This window comes from Pinus tabuliformis, chromosome 9 (assembly GCF_031772625.1).
Source record: "Pinus tabuliformis cultivar Carrire ecotype Pingquan chromosome 9, CPIR1, whole genome shotgun sequence".
NCBI lineage: Eukaryota > Viridiplantae > Streptophyta > Pinopsida > Pinales > Pinaceae > Pinus > Pinus tabuliformis.
The window spans coordinates 918,742,294-918,766,669 of NC_142307.1; positions in this window are offsets into that span (position 1 = coordinate 918,742,294).

Consider the following 24,376-nt stretch of genomic DNA (forward strand, 5'->3'; position numbering starts at 1 on the left):
AGAAAGGGATTATCTGCTACCCCGATCATGCCTCCGTGAAACTCAAATTTTCATCTTGACAATGTCTTTGTCAAAATATATGCATCCTGCTCCTCTGTGGGAATGTACTCCAGCAACATGATTCTCCCCTACACACAATCTCGAAGGTGATGATACTGGATATCAATATGCTTGGACCGATCATGAAAAACTGGATTCTCAGAGAGTTTGATACAACTCTGATTGTCACAATAAATCAATGTTGGATCCTTCTGTTGACAAAACAAACCAACTAGAATCTTCCTCATCTAGATAGCCTCACAATATGCTTGACTGACATCCATGTACTTTTCTTCTGCTGAACTGAGTGCAATTGATATTTGTTTCTTCTTGTACCAAGAAACAATTTCTGACCCAATACTCAAGATCCCACCTGATGTGCTCTTCATGTCGGATGGACTCCCTACCCAATCTGCATCAGTGAAGCCTTAAAGCTTCACTCCCTCTATCCATCTCTACCAAAGACCAAACTGAGTGGTGCCTTTGAGGTATCTCAACACATGCTTGGCTACCTTCCAATACAATTTGGTAGGCTTAACCATAGCTTGACTAAGCTGGTTAACAGCATAACACATGTATGCCCGTGTGTTCACTAAATACATGAGTGAACCCACAAGATGTCTATAAATAGTAGCCTCCACTACTTCACCTGAAGTAGCATCCTCCTTCCTCCAGTTACCAGCTAGAGGAGTCTCCATGGGTTTACTGCTCTCCATGTGGAACTTCTTCAGTATCTCGTTGGCATACCTTCCCTAAGAGACAAACACTTCCTCATCTCCTTGCCATACTTCTATCCCCAGAAAGTAGTGCATGAGCCCCAAGTCCTTCATTTCGAACTCTCTTGCACGATCCTCTCTGCAAGACTTGATCAACTTATCATCACCTGTCAAAATCAAATCATCGACATATAAAACAATAATCAACAATTTACCTTCAACCACAATATGGTAAAGGTTCACATCTGCTTCACTTTTGGTGAAGCCTATCCTGGTGAAATAGCTATCGATCTTGGTGTACCAAGGACAAGGTGCTTGTTTCAGTCCATACAATGCTCGCTTGAGTCTACACACATGTGACTCTCTGTTGAAGGTCTCAAATCCTTCATGCTGCTCAATATACACCTCTTCCTCAATCATGTCATTGAGGAATGTTGTCTTTACATCCATCTAATGTATCTTCCATCCCATCTACACTGGCAGTGCTAGAATGGATCTGATTGATGAGTACCTTGATACTGGAGCAAAAGTATCATCATAATCAATCCCCTCCACCTGAGAGAACCCTCTCACCACAAACTTGGCCTTGTGTTTCTCCACACTACCATCAGCTGCTTGTTTTACCTTGTAAAGTCATGTCGAACTCACCAATGACTTGTATGTCGGTCTTGGGACCACTTCCCAAACATTGTTGTTGATAATTGAGTCATACTCCTTAACCATGGCATCAACCCAAACTAGTTGCTGCACTGCTTCCTCAAAAGAGGATGACTCAATCTCTACTCTCTCGCTCATCAGAGCCATGTAGCTAGTGTTCCTCTCTGGTGACCTCCTCTGCCTGCGCTATTAATTGGTGGAGTTGTGAAGCTGCACTGAAGTTGATCCCTACTACTAGACCTCCTACTAGTTCCTTCAACTCTTTGAACTAGTTTAACTGAATTTAAATCAGTTAATCTGAATTAAATAATTACAACTCAAAAGAACTCAACTTGGACCCCTCAAATTTAGGAATCACTCTACATGACTCTAGATAGACTTCCAACTCAAATTTTCTGAGCCAACTAAGTCAAATTAACTTAGTTAACTATTTGCTATGAAAATAGAATTTCGATTTAATTCCTAATTTAATTCAAGGACAAATTAAATTAGGATTTCTTGTTGTTATTTTTAACACAGGAAACCATCAAAATCTTATGCTCACTTCCTCAAAGAACATTGGTTGCAGCTCCAAATAAAAACTATAACACAATATGGGTCTCTTCCTTTTCAGGACTACAGACAGTTTATCAAGTTTTACAAACAAACTAGTATGGAAGGCTCAATAAACTGCCTAGTATGGAATACTAGTTTGTCTGCAAAACTTGTGGATATCTAGCGCAGATACTCGGAAGGGTTTTTCGACAGCGCTGCAAATATGAATATATGTCGTAGCGGGGCATACATTATTTTAAAGTCTAGTCAATACTTTTATTTTTGTTGGAATAGTGGGGCGGGCTCCAACACCAAGGTGGAGATCATTGCACTCTGGGGTGTATTATATTGCACTAAATGGTTATCCATTAAGGTGATCGATGTATTTGGTGTCTCCAAAGCGATTATTGAATGGGATGTGGAGAAGATTTCCTTTGATCCTCCTATGTTTTCCTATTGGATGAAAATGATTAGGAACATGATTGGCTTGTTTGGTGGGTTGACATTCACCCATATTTTCCAAGAACATAATGGAATTGTTGATGCTCTATCTAAAGTTGGCCATAGATATCATCCTGAGAAGATCATCTACTCTGCTTTCATCAATGACAATTATCATGCGACCGGGAAAATCCACTTTCCATGAGTACGTTTTTGCAGAATGAGGACCTTTTTGTTTTTATTTCCATAATCAGAACTAACATATTTCTCTTTAAGTTGTAGTGAACATATATGTAATTTCTATTGTTTTGGAATGTCTTTATAACATATGCTACATGGGATACATGGACTATATTATTCACAAGGTCTTCTCTAGAGAATGGTGTTATTGATATGAAAGTCTATTGGTTTTTTTATATATATTGAATTTGTGTAGCCATGGTCACTTAAATTTTGAATATTGAATTAAAAATATTCATTTTCATTGATTAGTCCATTGAAGAATTAACATGAGACATGTTCTTCATGTTAGATTTAAAAGGAAATTTCAAAATTCGAATTTTGAAGTTTTAGCTTCAAACTAGTCAAGCTGACCCTCCCTCAAGTCAAGTCGGCCCAATGTAGAGACACCCATTCACAAAGGCAAAACAATATATAAAGAGCATTCGACCTCATCAAGGCAGTTTTCAGGTGCCATATTCTAGGGAGGCCCAAATTCTAGGCATATTATGGGAGGCCAAAATTCAGCCTAGGCAAGTAAAAAGGGGTCAAATATTGAAGGGCAAAAGTTTGACTTGACTATAGAGAGTTCTTTGACCAAGTTTGACCATAGCTTGTTGGACAATTTAATCTCATAGTTGACTAACTACATTAAATGTTGTTGGGTTTTTCCCCAAGTGAGATTTTTTAGGGTAAATGTGTTTTCTTTGTGCATTGTGATCTCTACTATCCTTGTGCTTTTATGGTTGAATTTCTAAAGTGTAATTGTTTTATAATAAATTGGAATTTGTTAAAAAAAATCTACATCATAATACTTTTGCATTCTAATGTCATACAAAAATAAATCATAATCTTATTTTCTACAACTTATATGTAACAACTACTTCATGCATATTTTGGATTTAGGGACTGAAATTCTACATCAACTACTTTTTTTGGAAAAAAAGAATGACAATTTTTATTTCAGAGAAAAAGAAAATCAGATATTGAATATACTCATTACTACATTTGATTATGGATTTTTGATATTTCAATATATATATATATATATATATATATATATATATAGATATAGATATATATATATATATATATACATATATATATATATATATATATATATATATATATATATTGAAAGTTAATGAAAATTGTAGCAATTTGTAAATTTTTACTGGTTATTGTGATTATTTTATTTTATTTAATTTTTTCCCTTTACAAATTTCACTTAATTGATATTTTAAGAAAAACATTAGTTAAGAGACATTTAATACATCTCTTAATAAACATTCAATGTTTATAATCACAATTTTAGCATTTAATTTAATTTAATTTTTTCCCTTGACAAATTTCACTTAATTGATATTTTAAGAAAAACACTAGTTAAGAAACAATTAATACTTCTCTTAATCAACATTGAGTGTCTATAATCACAATTTTAGTGTGCTAATATGATTTCACCTATTAATAGATGTTTATGGATTTTTTTTTTGGACAATGAGTAAATACTTTTAACATGTGCGTTAAAAAAGTTCATTTCCATGTTTTAAAATCCATTCACATCATTCAGTGTCTATAAACACAATTTTAGTGTGCTAATATGATTTGACACCTATTCGTAGATGTTCATGGAATTTTTTTTTGGACAATGAGTAAATATTTTTAACATGTGCATTGACAAATTTCATTCCATGTTTTAAAATCCATTCACATGAAAGAAAGCAATCCTAATTTTTTTATAAAGAGTTGGATTTAGGATACATAATATTATAGGTAAATTTTGTTACCCATAGTTGAAATTTTAAGTGGTTTAAATTTGTAAATATCATTTAAATTCAGAATTTGTGAAATTCTTTGACTATATTCTTAATGTGTTTTAATCTTTGGTGAAATATAAAATAATGCCAAATAACCAAAATTAAAATGTTGATGCTTCTCACTACTTGAGTCATACATAGAATGTAACTAAAGAAACATTAACTCTCATGAATGTAATTAAAGAAACATTGACTCTCACATTGAATGCTTTTTTTTTATCTACTAGACAAACCTAAGTACCCACGGGGATTTGAACCGGTGAATTATCACAAGGAATGCCTTAACAGCGCACCCATTCACCGTCAATCCAAAGCCCCGTGGGCTAAAGGGTAGTGGGCTTGGCCTGGTTTAGACTAACTACTCGCACTACGAGCTACGACCTTGCTCGGGATCGAACACAAGACCGGTCCGTCATGACGAGGCTGACTTTACCACTACGCCGCCTCCACGAACTTCTCTCACATTGAATGTTAATATTGTTGAATGTAATTATTTCGCACATAAAAGCTATTGTGAAAAAGCAATAACCTTTCTCTGTCATTAAAAAACCGTAATCAAAGTGTTGATGCTTCTCACTGCTTGAGTCCTACAAAGAATGTAATTAAAAAAACATTGACTCTCACCATGGATGCCAATATTGTTGAATGTAATTATTTTGCACATAGAAATTATTGAGAAAAATCAATAACCATACTTTTTGCATGTCGTTAAAGAGAAAGCACATAATGTTGACATTATCTATTCCAGATATTTATTTTTATGAATGTTCATAATATTTTTTTGTCAAAAAATATATTCAATATTTTAGTTGAAAAATGAACTCGTTAAGTGTTTGCATCACTATCTTAATTGAAAATGGAATACATTCTTTACCTCAAAAACCAACATACACACTATATCCATCACTAGATCAACGATGAATTGTCAAAGCTACCAAAAAAAATTGAACTAGCCAAACAAGAGTAGAGACCAAAGTAGCACTCATTACATTTTTAGAAAATATAGTTGCATTCTCTTCGAGAGATTATTCCTCTAGTAGCAAATTCTTTTCTAACTAATTTATAAGAAAACTAATTATATATACCATGTGTAAAATCTTAAAACAAAAATAACTATATAACTAAAATTCAATGTGATTCACCATCTACTCAAGTAAAAATAATGTAACTAAATATTAGGAAAAAGTTCACTATAGAAAAGATATTTAATCTAATAATAAAAAAATAAATAAATGAATTGGAAATTTGAGCTTCACCATCTACTGAAGTAAAGACAAAAAAAGACTAATTATAGTTTGTTTATCTCAACTTCTTGTTCCTCCAATGAGACTCTGCTCTCATCATCAAGAATCTTTCAAAAGTTTTGAAACTGATTACCGAGTGATATTTTGTATTAACCATTGTTCCAAGGTCGATTTGGAACTATAAGCATTACCAATCGATGAAAGATCCGAAGCCATTAAACAACAGGAAAGGTGAAATTGAAACAAACGAACAAATTGCGGATGGAACCTATTAGCTCTGCCCCATGTTACTGATGCTCAAAATCTCAGAAGGAAGCTCAGTCCTCATTTCCCGCTCAAAGGAGGCCTATAACTGGTCATTCCACCTCCCCTTTCACTCCGAACACCCTCCTCTCATCTCCATTTCTCGGGCTTGACTGCCAAAAAAAAAAAAAAAACCATATACTATTAGCCTTTGCCCTTAAGCCCGGGCACGTAGTTTAAACCATCATATAACCTTAACCACATAAACACGCACTTTCGCAAAACCCCGATCCGCTATTTCCCTATCACATCAAATGAAAGCCCATGCTTAAACCCCTGTCATCGGATCATCTCTACCATGATCGGACGACGATCGCTTCCCCCGCTGCCATAACTTAGCCGCACGATAACTCGTGATAAAAGCAGTTTTCCTCACGCCCTGTCTGCCACGCATCGCCCGATGATAGGGATCGCACGCCATTGTATGATTACCACCTTATGCCCTAAGGTGATGCGATAAATACCGCTCACCGCCAAAACCATCCTCCCCTCCCGATAAACTCCGTGTACCTTTGACCGCCGATGACCGTCAGATCTGTTCGCCCGAGATCCAACGGCTCATGATCATCCTCCACCTCACCTTCCAAATAACTCCTGCTAAGCCATATTCGCCATCCATCTGTGCGATCCAACGGCCAATATTCCCCCTATGTTCATCCATACTGTCCATGTCCATAGCCATTCCATACTCCCGAAAGGATGAAGGTGGCTAGTATTCGGTACTCTGCTCAGTTACTCCTCAACAACCGCATTCAACAGGAAGGATGGCCCAGAAGAGAAGGACATGCCTCGAGTAGTTAAAATACATTCAGTAGTTATGGAACTTCATCCATATGACACTTCACCTACTCGAGAAGTACAACAAAAGCATCCAGGAAGATCAATTTTGTTCACCACGGCAAGTAATTGCACTCAGAAGTTCTACGAGGCAGTTAAAGTGGTTGGTGGTCCATTATGACCCCTCCACACCTAGAATAACAGAACATTTTTGTAATCAAACTCTATATATAACCAAAAAATAGATGTAATCAGGGTTGATGGTCGTTGTTTTGATGTAAGGTTCAACTTCTGGAGACTATAACTGCTTTGATATTTGCAGCGTCTCATCTTCGTTTTCAGCTAATACAAGCTTCTTTTGTTGTTAATTGCTCACTTTGCATCTCTTTTCTATTCTAGGCTGTGCTTGATATGCATTTTTCCTGAACTCTTGATGTGTAGCATTAGAGGAGCTGTCATCCTACCTCTGTGTTATAATCTTGTATGTATCAGTGAATGTATTGATCATGTTTCTTTCCACTTAGTGACAGAGAGCTATCATCCTACCTCTGTGTTATATTCTTTGTATGTATCAGTGAATGTATTGATCACGTTTCTTTCCACTTAGTGACAGAGAGCTGTCATCCTGTCTGTGCACTAAGGAACTAGATTTGCAGACCTTTTACTGGTTGTAGCCGGCCATCACAAGGTCCTGTGCATCTGCTGGTGTGGTCAGTATTCTCCATTTTCACCCAATCCTGAAACTGTGAGTAATTAGTGGTCTAAAGCCTTGTAGTCTGGGGGTGTTCACGCATGTCTGGAGCCAAGTAATGAAGAAGTGGTTATCCGGCTTGAGCAAGCATCATTCCTTCCATTCATCCATTTCCAACATTGAGTTGAGTTTGTGATGTCCCAAGCATCTCCGAGCTACAACCTAGGAGAGTTTCTTGGGGTGATAACATCGATTGGTGTCGTTGCCGGGGAGAGGAGATTAAAGCTCAGCTTCCCTGGGAGAACGACATAGTTCCATGCTTTGATGATAGACAAAGTCTTGACACATTTCTGGTTGTAATCATCTATCTGGTGACTCTACTGGAGAACCTACTTGGTGGCGACTCCACATTTCAGTTCTGGCTCAGTTTGTGAGGCATACCTGGAGAAATCCTTAGAAATCACCAGCTGACCCAGTGCTTGACCCTGAGAAGGTTGCTAAGCAAAGGAAAACATCATAGAAAGGAGCATCAAGATCAGGTAAGCCTAAGAAGACTTATGCATCTCTGAAAGATAAGGTTATAGTTGAGGATATCTAGTTTGAAGATTTAGAGCCTAGCACTATTAATAAAGAAATACCTTCAGAGATCCATAGAGCTCCTTGTTCAGTCAGTTCCCTTTTGTATCTCAGTCCAAAGAAAGCCTCCCATATGGTCCATCATATCCCCTTGTGTCTGTCATTTATTTCATTGCTTCCTACCATTCAATATGCCAGTATCCTTCCACATATCCCAGTCATGGTAGTTCAGCAAGCTCCCGCGAAGATGGAAAGAATTATAGCTGCTAGGTATGGACCCCTGGTCATTCCTGTTCCTTTCAATGCCATGCCTACAGGAGAATACCAGATATATATGCCCAAATTCAATGGTATAGAGGGGGTAACAGCTGGAGAACACCTTGAATCTTTCTATAGTTATGTTGATAACTTAGATATCAGTGAAGATGATGTGTGGATGAGAGTTTTTGTCCAAAGCCTTGATGGAGAGGGTAGAAAGTGGTTCAGAGAATTGTCCCATAGGTCCATAATAGACATTGAGTCATTGGATGATGCATTCCTAAAACAATGGGGAGATACAAAAGATTTGATCTATTACCATAGAGAGTTTGGAAACCTAAAGAGGGAAAATGGGGAATCATTGCCTGATTTTAATAAAAGATTTAACCGTATGTATAGTAAGATACCAGCTGAAGTAAAACCTACCCCCACCTCTGCCAAACTCACTTATTGCAATGCTTTTGACTCAGATTTCTGCCTACTTTTGGGAGAAAGAAGATGTGCCACTCTAGCTGATATGCAAGATGCAGCATAGGAGGTGGAATCAAATATCATGGCTGCAGAAAAGCTTAAAACACATGCTGACAGAAGAAGGAAAAGAGGTGAGGCTTCTTCTTCCTCTGTTTCATCTTCAGAACCCAAATTAGATAAAATGACTAAAATTATAGAGTCATTAGCTACTGAGATATCTAAGCTGAAAGTTGAGCAGAGTTCTGGGAAAACAAGATTTCAAAACACATTTGTTCCAAAAAATCCAAATCCATTCAGAAGAGCAAATGAGCAGTTGCAAATCATTCAAAGGGGTAAAGAAGCAAATGAAGAACAGAAAATTAAGGCTACTTTCAAAATGTAGTCATGGAGGAGGAGCAGTTTGAAGAGGAGGATGAAATCCGTTGCATGGAAGATAAAGGTAGTGCTACCTTTTTGACATTGGCTGCATATGAAGAATCATTACTACAGGACCAAATCAGTCAAGAGTGGGACAGAGAGGTTGTTCTACAGACTGGTGAATAGCAAAGATATAATATGAGGTCAAAAGAAAACAATGTCAAGGAGAGTCCTGCCCAAAAAGCTACTGTCGAGACAGAGTCACAGAGTATCAGACAAAAAATACCAGCAGCTGATCCAATCATCCTCAAAGCACCATCTCAAGAGGTAAGAGGTCCTGATAAGTCCCCTTCCCCTTTCAGTTTTGAGTCAGAAGTCCCGAGGTTAAAAATATCTGTGCCTCTGTTAGAACCCGTAAAGAGTGAAGTTTTTAGAAAGCCTATCCTTGATGCTCTTGAGCTGGAAGCCACACAAACCTCCACTGACTATGTCAATTTGCAAGATGATAAACCTGCAGTTCTACTTAGCCCAATGATCAAACCTGCTAATAATAATTCTCCATCATTTTATGTCTCCTTGACCATTCATGACAAAATCCTCCACAATTGCCTACTAGACACAGTGGCCAGCCACAATCTGATGCCTAAAGCCGTCATGGAAGAGTTAGGCCTTGACATCACCAAACCATATCATGATTTATTTTCATTTGATTCAAGAAAGGTGAAATGTATAGGATTAATCAAAGACCTGGCCATTACCCTAACTCAGTTGCCCATGAAGAGTATGATGATGGATATTGTGGTAGCAGACATCTCTCCTAAGTTTGGCATGCTGCTGTCTAGAGGGTGGATTAAGAGACTAGGTGGGACACTACATAATGATTTGTCTTATGCCACTATCCCAGTTTTTTGGGGAGAAAGTAGGAGATTGTACAGAGAAGCACAACTGGCCTACATCATCAGTGATGAGAAGAATCCTTCTAATCATCCCATATATGTCATGGACACTGATTTTGGAGCTTGCATCCTCCAAATAGAAGAATCTCAAAAGGCCTCAATGCAGCTCAGGAAACAAATAGTTCAGGCTAAGGAAGAGCAAGGAACTCTGGTTTGGGAGATGTTCTTTAATGGAGCATGTTCCAAGGAGACTGCAAGAGCAGGGGTGGTGCTGACTTCTCCAAGACAAGAAAGCTCACATCTGTCTTTTAAGCTGGCTTTCCAAGTCACCAACAATATAGCAGAATATGAAGCCCTGCTATTGGGCCTTAATGCAGCTAAAGACCGAGGAATAATGAACATAAAGGTGTTTGGAGATGCTGATCTTATCATTCAACAAGTAAACAGGACATTCCAAGCAAAGCACCTAAGGTTGAAAGCATACAGAGATGAGGTATGGAGACTTAAAGATTCCTTTGATAATTTTTGTATCTCATATGTCCCTAGAGCCAAAAATCAGCTTGTTGATTCCCTTGCCATGTCTACTAGTATGTTTATCCCTCCCATGCCTCCCAGACTAGTTTATGAAGTCCAAATGAAATATAGACCATCCTTGCCTAATAATGTCTAGCATTGGAAAGTTTTTGAGGATGATGATGAAGTGAATAGATTTTTGCAATTCATTGATGAGTTTTCTGAAATGCAAATTGACCAAGAAAATGAAGCCTTGAAAGAAAGTCCCCAATCCCAGCTTAGAAACAAAATTGGTAAAGATAGCATTGTCCAACTGCCCAACAATCATATACCTAAGGGTCTCGTTCCATTAGAAAAGTTGTTTGACTAGAATGATGCCCCTTATAAGGTTGCCCAAAAAGAGGACCAATCTGCAGTCTATAAGCATAATATAGGGAGTTCAGACAAACCAAGATACATAAATCTGTCTACTCGCCTGTTTGCTGCCCAAAGTGCTGAATACTGCAATTTAATGAAGCAATTTGCTGATGTTTTTGCTTGGGAATATAGTGACCTGAAAGCATATGACAAGAAGAACATCTAGCATAAAATCCCTTTAGAGAAAGACACCATCCCTTTCAAACAGAAGCTGAGACCAATAAACCCTTTGCTCCTTCCTCTGATTGAAAAATAAATAAAGAAGTTACTTGCTGCCAAAATCATAGTCCCTCTCAGATACTCAAAATGGGTAGCCAACTTAGTGTTCGTGAGGAAGAAAAGTGGAGAAATCAGACTCTGTGTTGATTTCAGAAACTTAAACAAATGCTCTAAAAAAGACAACTATCCTTTGCCCAAGATGGAGCATCTGTTGCAGAAGGTCTCAGGAGCCAAAGTGATGTCTTTCCTGGATGGATTTTCAGGCTATAACCAGGTTGTTGTACATCCAGATGACCAAGAGAAGACTGCATTCACCACTCCTTGGGGCACTTTTATGTATTCCAAGATGCCTTTTGGGCTGATGAATGTTGGAGCCACCTTTTAGAGAGCTATGGATAGAGCATTTTTAGGGGAGAAGGACAAGTTTGTACTTATTTACCTTGATGATATAACAATATACTCCAGCAGCCATCATGACCATTTACAACATTTGAAGAAAGTGTTCTTGAAGTGCAGAAGGTTTGGGATTTCAGTCAATCCTAAAAGTCACAGTTTGCTTTGGAAGAGGGCAAGCTGTTAGAACATGTGGTTTCTGCTGCAGGTGTCCAAATTGACCCAGAAAGAGTAAGAGCAATACAGACCTTGTCTGTCCCAAGATCAAAAAAAGACATCCAATCCTTTATGGGCAAAAGAAATTTTGTGAGGAGGTTTATCCCAAATTTTGTAGAATTGGTGAAGCAGATTACCTCCATGTTGAAAAAAGGGTCACCGGTTAAGTGGACTGATTCAGCAAGAAAATCCTTTGAGTCCATTAAGAAGGCTATCATGGAAGCTCCCACTTTAAGAAGTCCGAATTACAGCTAAGAGTTCCATATATTTTCATTTGCCTCTGAGGACACCCTTGCAGCGGTCTTATTGCAAGCACATGAAGAAGGCTTAAAGCATCCAGTGGCTTTTTTCAGTAAGACCTTAAGGGATGCTGAGCTGAGGTATGACATTATTGAAAAACATGCATATGCTCTCATCAATTCTTTGAAATCTTTCAGAGTTTATATTCTGCATTCCAAGATAATTGCATATGTACCCTCTGCTTCAATAAAAGATGTCTTAACACAGCCTGATGCAAATGGAAGAAGGGCTAAATGGATTGCAAAGTTAATTGAATTTAATATAGAATTGAAGCCCACCAAGCTCATCAGAGGTCAGGGCCTTGCCAAACTATTGGCTGAAGAAAATTGTAGATCATTGGACATAAATCTCATAAGCACATTTGCAGAAAATGGTCAAACAGAGGAAGAGAGAGCAGCTGAACCAGGGAAAGAATAGTCATTAGCAGAAAATCTAGCTTCTTGTGATTGGTACTCTGCCATAGTTGAATTCTTGTCGAAGCCAGAAATCCCTCCAGGCCTTACTCAAAGTCAAGCCAGAACTATTAAACTCAGTGCAATGAAATATTGCATTCATGAAAATCTGCTCTACTGGAGAGATCCCTCTACAATTCTACTAACGTGTTTGGACAAAGAACAATCCATTGAAGTCATGCAGCAATTTTATTCCAGCATGTGTGGAGGACATCATTATTTGAAAACTACAACCCACAAAATTCTCAGAGCTGGGTACTATTGGCCCACTTTGTTTCCTAATGTCTTTTCATTTGTTAAATCATGTGATAGGTGCCAAAGATTTGGAAGAAAACAACAATTGAAGTCCCTGCCCTTAAAGCCAATACATGCTAATGGACCTTTTCAGCAGTGGGGCTTGTATTTCATTGGAGAAATCAATCCACATTCCAGTGGCTAGCACAGATGGATATTAGTAGCCATAGATTATTTCACTAAATGGATTGAAGAAATCCCTACCAGAACGGATGATCATAATGTGGTCTTGAAATTTTTGACAGAGAATATCTTCACAAGATTTGGGTGCCCACATAAAATAATCACAGATAATGCAGCAACCTTCAGGGCAAAAGAGTTGGTGGATATGTGTGACTCAATGGGCATTAAGCTAGTTCATTCCACCTCATACTACCCTCAAGGCAATGGCTTAGCAGAATCTTCTAACAAAAGCTTGATAAGGATAATTGAAAATTTGTTGGAAGACAATAAAAAGAATTGGGATTCTAAGCTCAAATATGCATTGTGGGCTGATAGAGTAACCACTAAGAGATCCATAGGGAATTCTCCATTTAGGCTGGTATATGGCACTGAAGTTGTATTCCCCATTTAGTTAACTCTCCTTGTGGCAAAGTTCCTACATGAAGAACAAAATGAGGAAGAAGATATGGCAAAAAGAATCATTGATTTAGCAGAGGTACACCAAATCAGAGAACAGTTGGTTGAAAGGTCTGCAGCGCATCAGAAGAAGATCAAGGAAGTCTTTGATAGAAGGACAAAATCAGATAATTTTCAGGTTGGAGATTTGGTTCTGAAGTGCGATGCATTGAAAGAAAAGAAAAGAAACCATGGGAAGTTTTATGCTTTCTGGACGAGGCCTTTTATCATTTTTCAGATTCAAGGGAACAATACCTTCATGTTGAAAAGTATGGGAGGAGAAACAGTTTTTGATGGCCTAGTTAATGGCTGTTTTTTGAAAATTTATGTGATTTAAGGTCATTGGCCTTAAAGTTGTAAATATGTTATCAAATTTTAGTATAGGCCCAGTTAGACTCCATGCCTAATGGAACACTGGGAAATTTTGCTATTTTGTTTTCACAGGGAAGGCATTGATCTGCGAGTTTTTGAGACCTCACAGGGAGGATCTCATCCCTAGAAGGAGCTAGTGTTAGCTCTGCCCCATGTTGCTGATACTCGAAATCTCAGAAGGAAGCTCAGTCCCTGTTTCTCGCTCAAAGGAGGCCTATAAATGGTCATTCCGCCTCCCCTTTCACTCCGAACACCCTCCTCTCATCTCCATTTCTTGGGCTTGACTGTTAAAAAACCATATACTATTAGCCTTTGCCCTTAAGCCCAGGCGCGGAGTTTAAACCATCATATAACCTTAATCACATAACCGCGCGCTTTCGCAAAACCCTGATCCGCTGTTTCCTTGTCACATCAAATGAAAACCTGTGCAATTAAACCCCCGCCATCCGATCATCTCTGTCGTGATAGGACAACGATCGCTTCCCCCATTGCCATAACTTAGCCGCACGATAACTCGCGATAAAATCGATTTTCGTCACGTCTCGTCCGCCACGCGTCGCTCAATGATAGGTATCGCATGCCATTGTATGATTACCACCTTATGCCCTGAGGTGGTGCAATAAATACCGCTCACCGCCAAAACCATCCTCCCCGCCTGATAAACTCCACATATCTTTGACCGCCGATGACCGTTGGATCTGTCCGCCCGAGATCCAATGGCTCACGATCATCCTCCACCTCACCTTCCCGATAACCCCTGCTAAGCCGTATCCGCCGTCCATCTGCGTGATCCAACGACCGATCTCCCCCCTCCGTTCGTCCATACTTTCCACGTCCATAGCCATTCCATACTCTAGAAAAGACGGAGGTGGGCAGTATTCGGTACTCTACTAAGTTACTCAACAACCACATTCAACAGGAAGGATGGCCAAGAAGAGAAGGACATGCCTCGAGTAGTTAAAATACATTCAACAATTATGGAACTTCATCTATACGACACTTCACCTGCTCGAGAAGTACAACAGAAGCATCCAAGAAGATCAATTTTGTTCACCACAGCAAGCAATTGCACTCAGAAGTTCTGCCAGGCAGTTAAAGTGGTTGGTGGTCCATTATGACCCCTCCACACCTAGAATAGCAGAACATTTTTGTAATCAAACTCTATATATACCCAAAAAACAGATGTAATTAGGGTTGATGGTTGTTGTTTTGATGTAAGGTTCAACTTTTGGAGACTGTAACTGCTTTGATACTTGCAGTGTCTCATCTTCATTTTCAGCTAATACAAGCTTCTTTTGTTGTTAATTGCTCACTTTCCATCTCTTTTTTGTTCTAGGCTGTGCTTGATACACATTTTTCCTTAACTCTTGATGTGTAGCATTAGAGAAGCTGTCATCCTACCTCTGTGTTATAATCTTGTATGTATCATTGATTGTATTGATCACGTTTCTTTCCACTTAGTGACAGAGAGTTGTCATCCTATTTATGCACTAAGGAACTAGATTTGCAGACCTTTTACTGGTTGCAGCCGGCCATCACGGGGTCCTGTGCATTTGCTGGTGTGGTCAGTGTTCTCCATTTTCATCTGATCCTAAAACTGTGAGTAATTGGTGGTATAAAGCCTTGTAGTTTGGGGGTGTTCACGCATGTCTAGAGTCAAGCAAAGTAGAAATGGTTATCCGGCTTGAACAAGCATCATTCCTTCCATGCATCCATTTCCAACATTGAGTTGAGTTTGTGATGTCCAGAGCATCTCCGAGCTACAACCTAGGGGAGTTTCTTGGGGTGATAACAGAACCCACAATCTCTGGTTTCATAGACCACCGTCTTATCCATTAATTAATTAATCTAATAACCAAAAAATATAATTTATTCCATTTGCCTCTGGCTTCCTCTCAGACGCTGTCTAATTTGTTTCATCTATTGCTGGTGCTTCACTTCCAAGTGGGTTCTAACCTGCTAACTTTGATTCGGGAATTGGAATTGGTTCACTACTCGCACCGATCTAGATCTATCGCAATTGCCTGAACTGTAGGTCGTAGAAGAACTTAACTCGTTGGAAAAGATGTATGTGACCCTGTAGAACGATGTGGGCCCCATATCCACAACTCATTGCATTTGTTGCTCTAGCCTTTGCTACTCTATCAAAATATCTCGTTGGACGACAAAAAAAATTAGTGAATAGGATTATTATAGGAAAATGAGAGAGAGAGTTAGCAACATATAATTTCAAAAAAATAAATGAGTAAAATTGATTTGATAAATCTAATTTGCTACCAGTTTTAATTAATGAGCAATTTGTAGAAGGGCCAAAGTTTGTCACCTGGATTTGATCGTTCATCCACTACATAGTGAGATATAAGTATCTCGAAACCTGCGAGTCAAGAAATTTTGAATTTTTTTTCATTGCACATTAAGGAGAGTAAACAGAGCTTTACACTCTTTCATTGTTTGATTCTTGTGAGTTTTGAAACGTGCCAAATCAATCCTATCACTCATTCGATCCCATCGTTGATAGGGGTTGTTGAAATAATAGGAGGGAACATTCCTGTTGATGTTGCCAATTCTATCTCACTAAAAATTTCAATGAGATGTGAGGATTTGCACAAGAAAAGCAAAGCAAGGCCATCGTCCAGCAGCACCCAGCCCAAAAGAGGAAGAAACACACCAGGAAGCCAACCTCCGAGGCATGGGCATTCATGTACGCGCGCACAAAATCCAAATTCAAATTTCAAATAGAGACACTGAAGGGACGATAGGCCAGTGGCGCGGCAGGTTGAAAATTCAAAATTTAGATTTCACATGGGAGTATGCAATAATAAATTAGATGTACTGTAGTACTGTCATTGCGTGCAAAAAATATCAAGGGGCAGGCACGTCTTGTCGGTATTTCCCAGTGGAGACTCGAGACCTTTCTCGGCCGAAGGACTGTCACGTTATATATGCCATGTATGTATGGTGAGGGCGCTATCGGGTGCATTAAATGCCCGATAGCAGGCTGTTTAGCTCTTGCCGTAGCTAAGGCTGACCATGTAGAAAATAACGGTACTCTTAAGGGTATTAAATATCCTATAATCTACTAAATATGATTTTTGGTTGTATATGCAAATTGTTGAATAAATAATTAGCCAAAAATTAATAGTAAGCATATACAATACAATGGATTTAATGAGCATTGGAAAATTAGCAAGTTAGTTATTTTTGCAGTTGTCTAACGAGGCAGAGGAATTGCCCGGATGGTCAAAAGTGGCCGGAATCCGGGCAAAAAAATTGCAAAATTTTTTGTAGAGAGAGTGTTTGAATCGTGTTTTTGATGGTGGAAATGGATTCAGCACCATCAAAAACATTTACGACACCTAAAATTTTGAAGTTTAACAACATAACTTGGATTTACAAAAATTGTTGCTGGATATAGGCAGAACTTCCATAACTTTTTGGGCAATTCCTTCGGCTAGTTAGACCATGGCGTTATTTTTAGCGGTCATACAGACTCTCATGTAGCATTCAATGTTGGGTAGAAAAGGTCGATATTGCGGTAGCACGGATTTATAGAACACATACTCTTGGCCCCAGCTTAATCCTAAGTCAGAGCCCATAGGCTAGCCCACTAGTGACAATCCGAACATCCAAGTTTCATCATATGGCTACCTGCTATTACCGTAAAAGAAACATCGTCACAACGACGTTTTCTGAACACTAACCGAAACTCCCTACATTCTTCGAACAATGATTTCTTGCTCGAAGTGCAATTTTTGGGGAACCTAGGAAACCTCGGGGTCGTGGATCGGAATTGATGAATGCCACTGTAAGACGCGATGATTCAGTTTGCGTTTATTCAAGACGTGATGGGATTGTGGGTGTGGACCCCATCATAGAAAATGTCGCTAGGAGAAATAATGCCAAGAGTCAGTTTGAGGATAGGTAGAGTACCGAAAATAATACTGGCAGGTTTGTGGTTGCTATGGAGAAGGATAGACGAACATAGCACGCGATTAGCTGTATCACCGCCATAATTATGTACTTGTCTCAACCTGCTCGTTAGATTCCCTTCTAGAACATGACAGACTAGCGTTTTCTTCCCTATAATTTTCCATTCTTCCATCAAAATGCTTGTGGGAATTATTGAATATTCACCAGCTTTCGAAATTCAATTTCATAATTATTGGAGACGTCATCAAAACTCACTTATTCACGGAATGTTCGGTACTGTTCCTGCTGGCTTTCCTTCTCAGCGTTCAACTTAACAACAATATGACGCTGAGACTCCTTCCTATCCCTTTTGTGCTCTACTCCGCTTAGTTGTCCATTTCCTTATAAATGTCATTGAAGACCCATATGATCTCATCTATATTAACTTTAACTTGATCACAAATCAATATTATTGTTTCTATATCCAAAGTTATCAAGCCTTGCAAGTTAATGGTATTGATAGGAAGTCAAGAAGACAAAGCTTATCGCTATACCAACCATCTAAGAAATCAGGGACTTAACCAATAGCACAGCTCTAGGCATTATGTCTCAGGGTCCATGGAAGATTGTGTAGTTATAGTAGCGGCCATTTTTCTAGTATCTTCTATAAATTAGATATGATGAAACAAACCAAGGAGTTGTAAGATAGGACTTGAATCATCACAAGAACCTTTCATACTGAACATGCACCCCTTGAGCATTTATTGGACCTTTTAGAAGTATGCAATATAAGTATAGGTCTTTTTGTAGAAAATACATGGATGTTCATACATGAGTGATATATATCTCTTCTCCACTGACTCTAGGAATCCAATTTTACATTAATATGAACTTTACATCCAATGGCCCATACAGGACTAAAGTTGACAATACTTGCACCATGGGTCATTTCTTGATCAATGCATCAAAGAGTGGACAATGATGATGCATATCTATGATCAATACATGAAATCTATCAACAAATAGAAGTACAATACACGATAACACATGACCATAATCAACATATGTGGGGTTCTCCTTTATGCATGATCCATTGAAGACATTCATCATATGATATAACATTGATTACTTTTTGTAAACAAGTGACTCATCGACAACATATGTGAATTCAAAGAACACATAACTAGAATAGGACTGATCAACAACATATTGCATATCAACCAAAATCAATCATGACATAGTGACAACAATACATATATGTTCCAATAGTAATAAATGCATCAAAGAACCAATGTAAGAAGATTGATCGCAACAAAAATACTCATGAGTTATCATAGATCATATCATCAATATACAATAAACCACAGTGCCAACAATGAGTTGTTGGAATGATAAGAGATGCTCCCCCTAAACCTATGCCAACTCTTTGTCATGAATCCTGATCACAAATGCATCATTAGTAGCATAAATTACCATAAAAAATATAGCACATGAAGTCATCGTCGAAGTGAAATAACACCTAGGAGATCATGCACTACTAATCCAATGGACCTGATTGTCATTAAGTTATTATTTTCTCCATATGAACTTATGTAGTCCTTTCATAAATAAGCATCAAATATAATATACTACAATGGAGACTATCTTCCCTTACTTTGAATCTGAAAGGAGGAACTTGACTTCTCATTTCTGCTTGGATTTTTCTTTAGAACATATAATTTGTCTACATTTCTAAATCGTTTTGCTATACATTTGCTAGTGTCTTCTTGTATAATTTTGCATCCAAATGATGTAAATACAATTACTTGACTTTTATTAGCTATTATTCCTGCACTTAGAATGTGCTTCTTTATCCCTTCAACCAATAATACATTAGCTGCTTCTCTATTCTTAACATCAAGATCAACATTACCCTTTCCTAGCATCTTTGCATGTGAAATATTTCCAAGAATAACCTTACCATTCTTGTTTTTTAGAGAGATAAATTTGCTCTTATTTCCATAGATGTGATGAGATAATCTACTATCTATGTACCATTGATCTAATTTTTCAAATGCACACTAGAAAGAACACACCTTACTTGTTCATCTTCCTTCAGTTTTCATTATGATGCATGTGTTGTCCTTGATGGAAACTCACTTGTAACATAATTCACAGGGTAGTTCAGAGGTGACAGTATGAAAGCAATGTAATACCAAAATGAATAGAGATGTGACAGAATGTATGAAAGTTTAGAAGATTTAGTTTAGAGAAGCAATAAAGTTGGAAGTTCAAAAACTATATGCAGGTTCTGTTTAGTCAAGTCGCATATGCACGCGAGATCAGTGAAGAAAAGTAGCGTATCACTTTTGTACCATGGTATTCTAAATATCACGAGTCCTTACCATGGTATTGGCCCATAGTAATGGGCACGACAACGAATATTGATCCTATCAAAGATCACCGCCAGCACTAATTTTGTTTTGACTCATGGTATTGGATGAGGGCTAAACTATATAAAGAAGTGAAGATCAATGGGCTAAGTGTGCAAGTGAAAGAGTTTTTGATGAATACTTCAATCTAAAGTATATTTTCATTGTAAGGGCCATAATTGTCAAATTGATATGAAATAATTATGCACCGATGAATAAAATGATGGATGAGGATCATGAGACCTGAAATGACTGTTCATTGTCAAAATTTGAAGATCTATATGTTGGTTGGTTTCAAGAAAAGTGTGTATACATGCAGGTTCACTTCTGCAAAGTCACGTATATAAGGTACGGAGTTTCTGTTCATAAATGACTGATCAATTTGATGAGTTCTTCTATTTCTCAGCTATCTGTCAATGATGTCCTCATGTTGATCTAGGTTGAGTGATAGTGTCTGAAGTAGATCTGATTGAATGATGAAGTTGAATTTGGATATTAATTGATTAATGAATGTTAAGATTACTTTCTGATTGTGATTGAAGATCAGAGACTGTTCTGTGATTGGTTCAGAGTGTTGTAGTAGTTCTGAGTGTGATTCGGTGTTCATTTCAAAAATTTTAGTGGTCAAATTTTCAGTTTTCAGTATACTAAGATTTATACGTGGGTTTCTCTCCAGAAAATCGCGTATACACACAAGTTTCCTTAATTGAAGTAGCCTATACATTTAGAAAAGGAATGATTAGGGTTGCAGTTGATTCTGTATGTTGATGCGGCATTCTGAGTTTAGTTCTGTGTACTAGTTACAGTGATTTGACTGTTCTAGTTGATTGATAAGTTTTGATTATGTATCAGTTGTTTGGGTTTCAATGATTCTCTGATTCTGTGTGTGAGAGATTGATGATTTTTTTATAGTGGTGATTGAGCATAAGTGTTGATATTGGATCCAATCTGAAAATTTGATGAAACGTGGAGGGTTGGAGCCTTTAGTGAGGAAGTCAAAGCTTCATGCCAATAGTAGCTGGTGATCAAATCAAGGAATTGCTGCTCACTTCCAGTAAGAGCTGGAGAATGAGTGAAGTTTGTAGTCTTTAATAGGTGGGTTCTTGTGTATTGGTATGAGTCTGCACCAATACAAGAATGTAAGTCATTTTTTATATTAATAAATTTTGAAGATTGAGATGACAATAGCGGTGGTTTTCTCCCACATTGGGTTTCCACCTTAAATCCTAGTGTTCATGTTTTTTTACTTATGTGTGATCCTTTATTCTATTCTTACTGCACATGTTTACCTCTTATCCAATGCCTGATAAATATCTTACATTCTGGTTCAAAGTCTAACACATAAAGAATTGGTTGTTTTACAAAATTTACTGGGAATGTACGCTAGTTTCTTTTACAACAGTCGTGTATATATGCTAGTTGGGTTCAGTCAAGTTGCGTATACATTTTTGAAAATAAAAATTGTTATTGTGATTTTTTAAAGTATTGATTCACCTCCCTCCCCCCCTCTCAGTATTTTTCCCAACACCTTTTTCTTAATATAAGGAGACTTGCTCATGGTTCCATATTTTTCAGGTCTTTTGATAACAATATTATTGTGTGGTTGCATGCTTTGAAGGGAACTTAGTTGTTGTTTGTATGAATTCATTGTCTTGTTCCTGCATTCTTTTACTACATGTCCAAACTTATTACATGTATAAAACCTTACATGAGGATGATAACATGGAGGTGGGTTATATTTTTTGGAGAAACGAGGACGCGTTTTGGTGAACAAAAGATGCTCGATCGAACAATTTTAAGCACACGATCGAGCAATATTTAATCACTTAATTGATTTGTTGAAGCGTTTAGAAATAACTCGATCGAGGGTTTAATCAAGCCCATGATTGAGCTCCTGTGTAACCCCAAGTTAAGAGCTTAATTGAGCCTTAAAGTTGGAAAGTCTAAAATTTATGTAAATATCAATAATGACATGTAAACTTTAAAATTGTAAGTATTTGCTATTTAAAAAAAAAAAATTACTAATTACATTTGAATAGGTAATTAACAATGGTGTGGATTAATTTCTCACTACATTTGTAGCATTTTGGTGTGTATAGATTTGAAAAAGGATTATATCCTTCTTGCAATTGAAATTGTAATATTATTATATTTATAATTAAGTAACTTAAAAATTAGTTTTTTAATATCATTTAAAATTTCAATATTATATTTTAAAAAATAAATTTATTAAACATAATAAAATTTATCAATTTTATTTTAATAAATATTATAATTATGGTTAGTTTTGATATTGTCTCTCTTTACACTAACATCCCCATTAAGGAGGCTATTGATGTTATCAATAACATAATAGATCCTAATACTGCAACGCTTGTAGAAATTTGCCTTATGCCAACCTTATTTAGTTTCAAAGGAAAATTCTATGAGCAAACGTGCAGGGTGGAAATGGGTTCCCCCCTCTCTCTAGTGATTGCTAACCTCTTTATGGAATATTTTGAAGCAAGAGCTTTAGCTTCAGCTAGATTTAAGCCAAAAAATTGGAAAAGATTCGTTGATGATACCTTCAACCTATGGCCCCATGGGCAGGAAAAATTGGCATCCTTTTTCGAGCATCTCAATAATCAATCTGATTCCATTAAACTTACCATGGAATGTGAGGTTAATGGAAGTTTCACTTCCTTGATGTGCTTATCTCAAAGAAAGATAATGATTTTTTCTCGCACTAGGTTTTTCGTAAGGAAACCCACAGAAAACAATATATTCATTCTAAATCTCATCACTTTCCAGCCCAAAAATTAGGGGTTCTCAACAATCTAGCTACTAGGGATTTAAGGGTTTCTAATGAAGAACATCTGGAGGTTGAGAAAACCCATCTCTTTAATGTCTTCAATAAGAATGGTTATAATAAGTTATAGGGCTTCCGGGCTTATTCAAAATCTAGTCAGAGTCCTAGATCTAAGAAGGAGGTTGAGGTGGCCTCTAGTATCCAACTTCCTTTTATCCAGGGGACGACTGACAAGATTGCTAGGATCTTGAAGAAGCATAAGATTGGATCCACCTTTAGACCTTTGAAAACCATTTGTGGCTCTTTAAGATCCGTCAAGGACCCGATTGATCCCAAAAGCATGAAGGGTGTTTATTTAATTCCATTTTCTTGTGGAACCCCCTACATTGGAGAGATTGGTAGTTCCATTTATCAAAGGATTCAGGATTAGCAGCAGATCTTAGGCACTGTAGGACTCACTCCTCTGCTCTAGCGGAACATGCTGAATTAAAAAAACACCATATTTTCTTAGAGGATTCTAAGGTCCTCACAAGGGTTGATCATTTCCATCTTCGAAAATTAGGAGAAGCCATTGAGATTAAGAAGAGAAGTAAGACTCTTAATATGGACGATGGATGAAAGTTAAGCAGCTCATGTGTACCTTCTCTTTGTTCTTAAACCCCCCTGGGTTTCTCTCTCCTCCTTTGGTATTTCTCCTTTCTGGATTGGCATGTGTCTGATTCTATGTTTTCTTTTATTGTAATTGTTTTGGATTTTATTTTGAATTTTGATTTTATGAATAATAATATTATTATATTATTAGATAGATGTAATTTTATTAGTTTATTATTAATATTATTATAAAAATTTCCCTTCTTATTACATAGATATTTCTTTTAGTAAATCATTATTTATAATTAATATAATTTGAATTAATATGATATTTGAATCCTAAGAATTTTATATATATATATATATATATATATATATATATATATTAGTATATAATAATTTCTGAAGTTTGAAAATTAAATATAAAATTAAAAAATAACTAACAATTAAATTGTTTTTATCTCTTAATGGATCTTTGCATTTATTTTTCTTTTTGAACATTGGAAATTTACCATTGCATCTCTGGTATAAATTAATGGTCAGTTGATCTTGCTCATCATCCTTGTCTTGATGATGAACCTAGATAAAGGTTCAAAATGTGTTGACCCTAAAATGGTTATGTAATTTCTTTGGAAAATCTTAGCTTATATTATGAATCACAGAAGCATCCAATCTGAAATAATAAATTGATTAAACATAATAAAATTTCAATTTGATTTTAATACATATTATAATTTTTTACATGGATAAGTGTAACTGAAAAATGTGAATTTGACGATTCTAGAAATATATATTTTATAAAATTCACTGAAGAGTTAATTAACATGATACATGATTCCCTTGGTCGGAATCATATCTATTAAAATCAAACTTATATATATATGTGT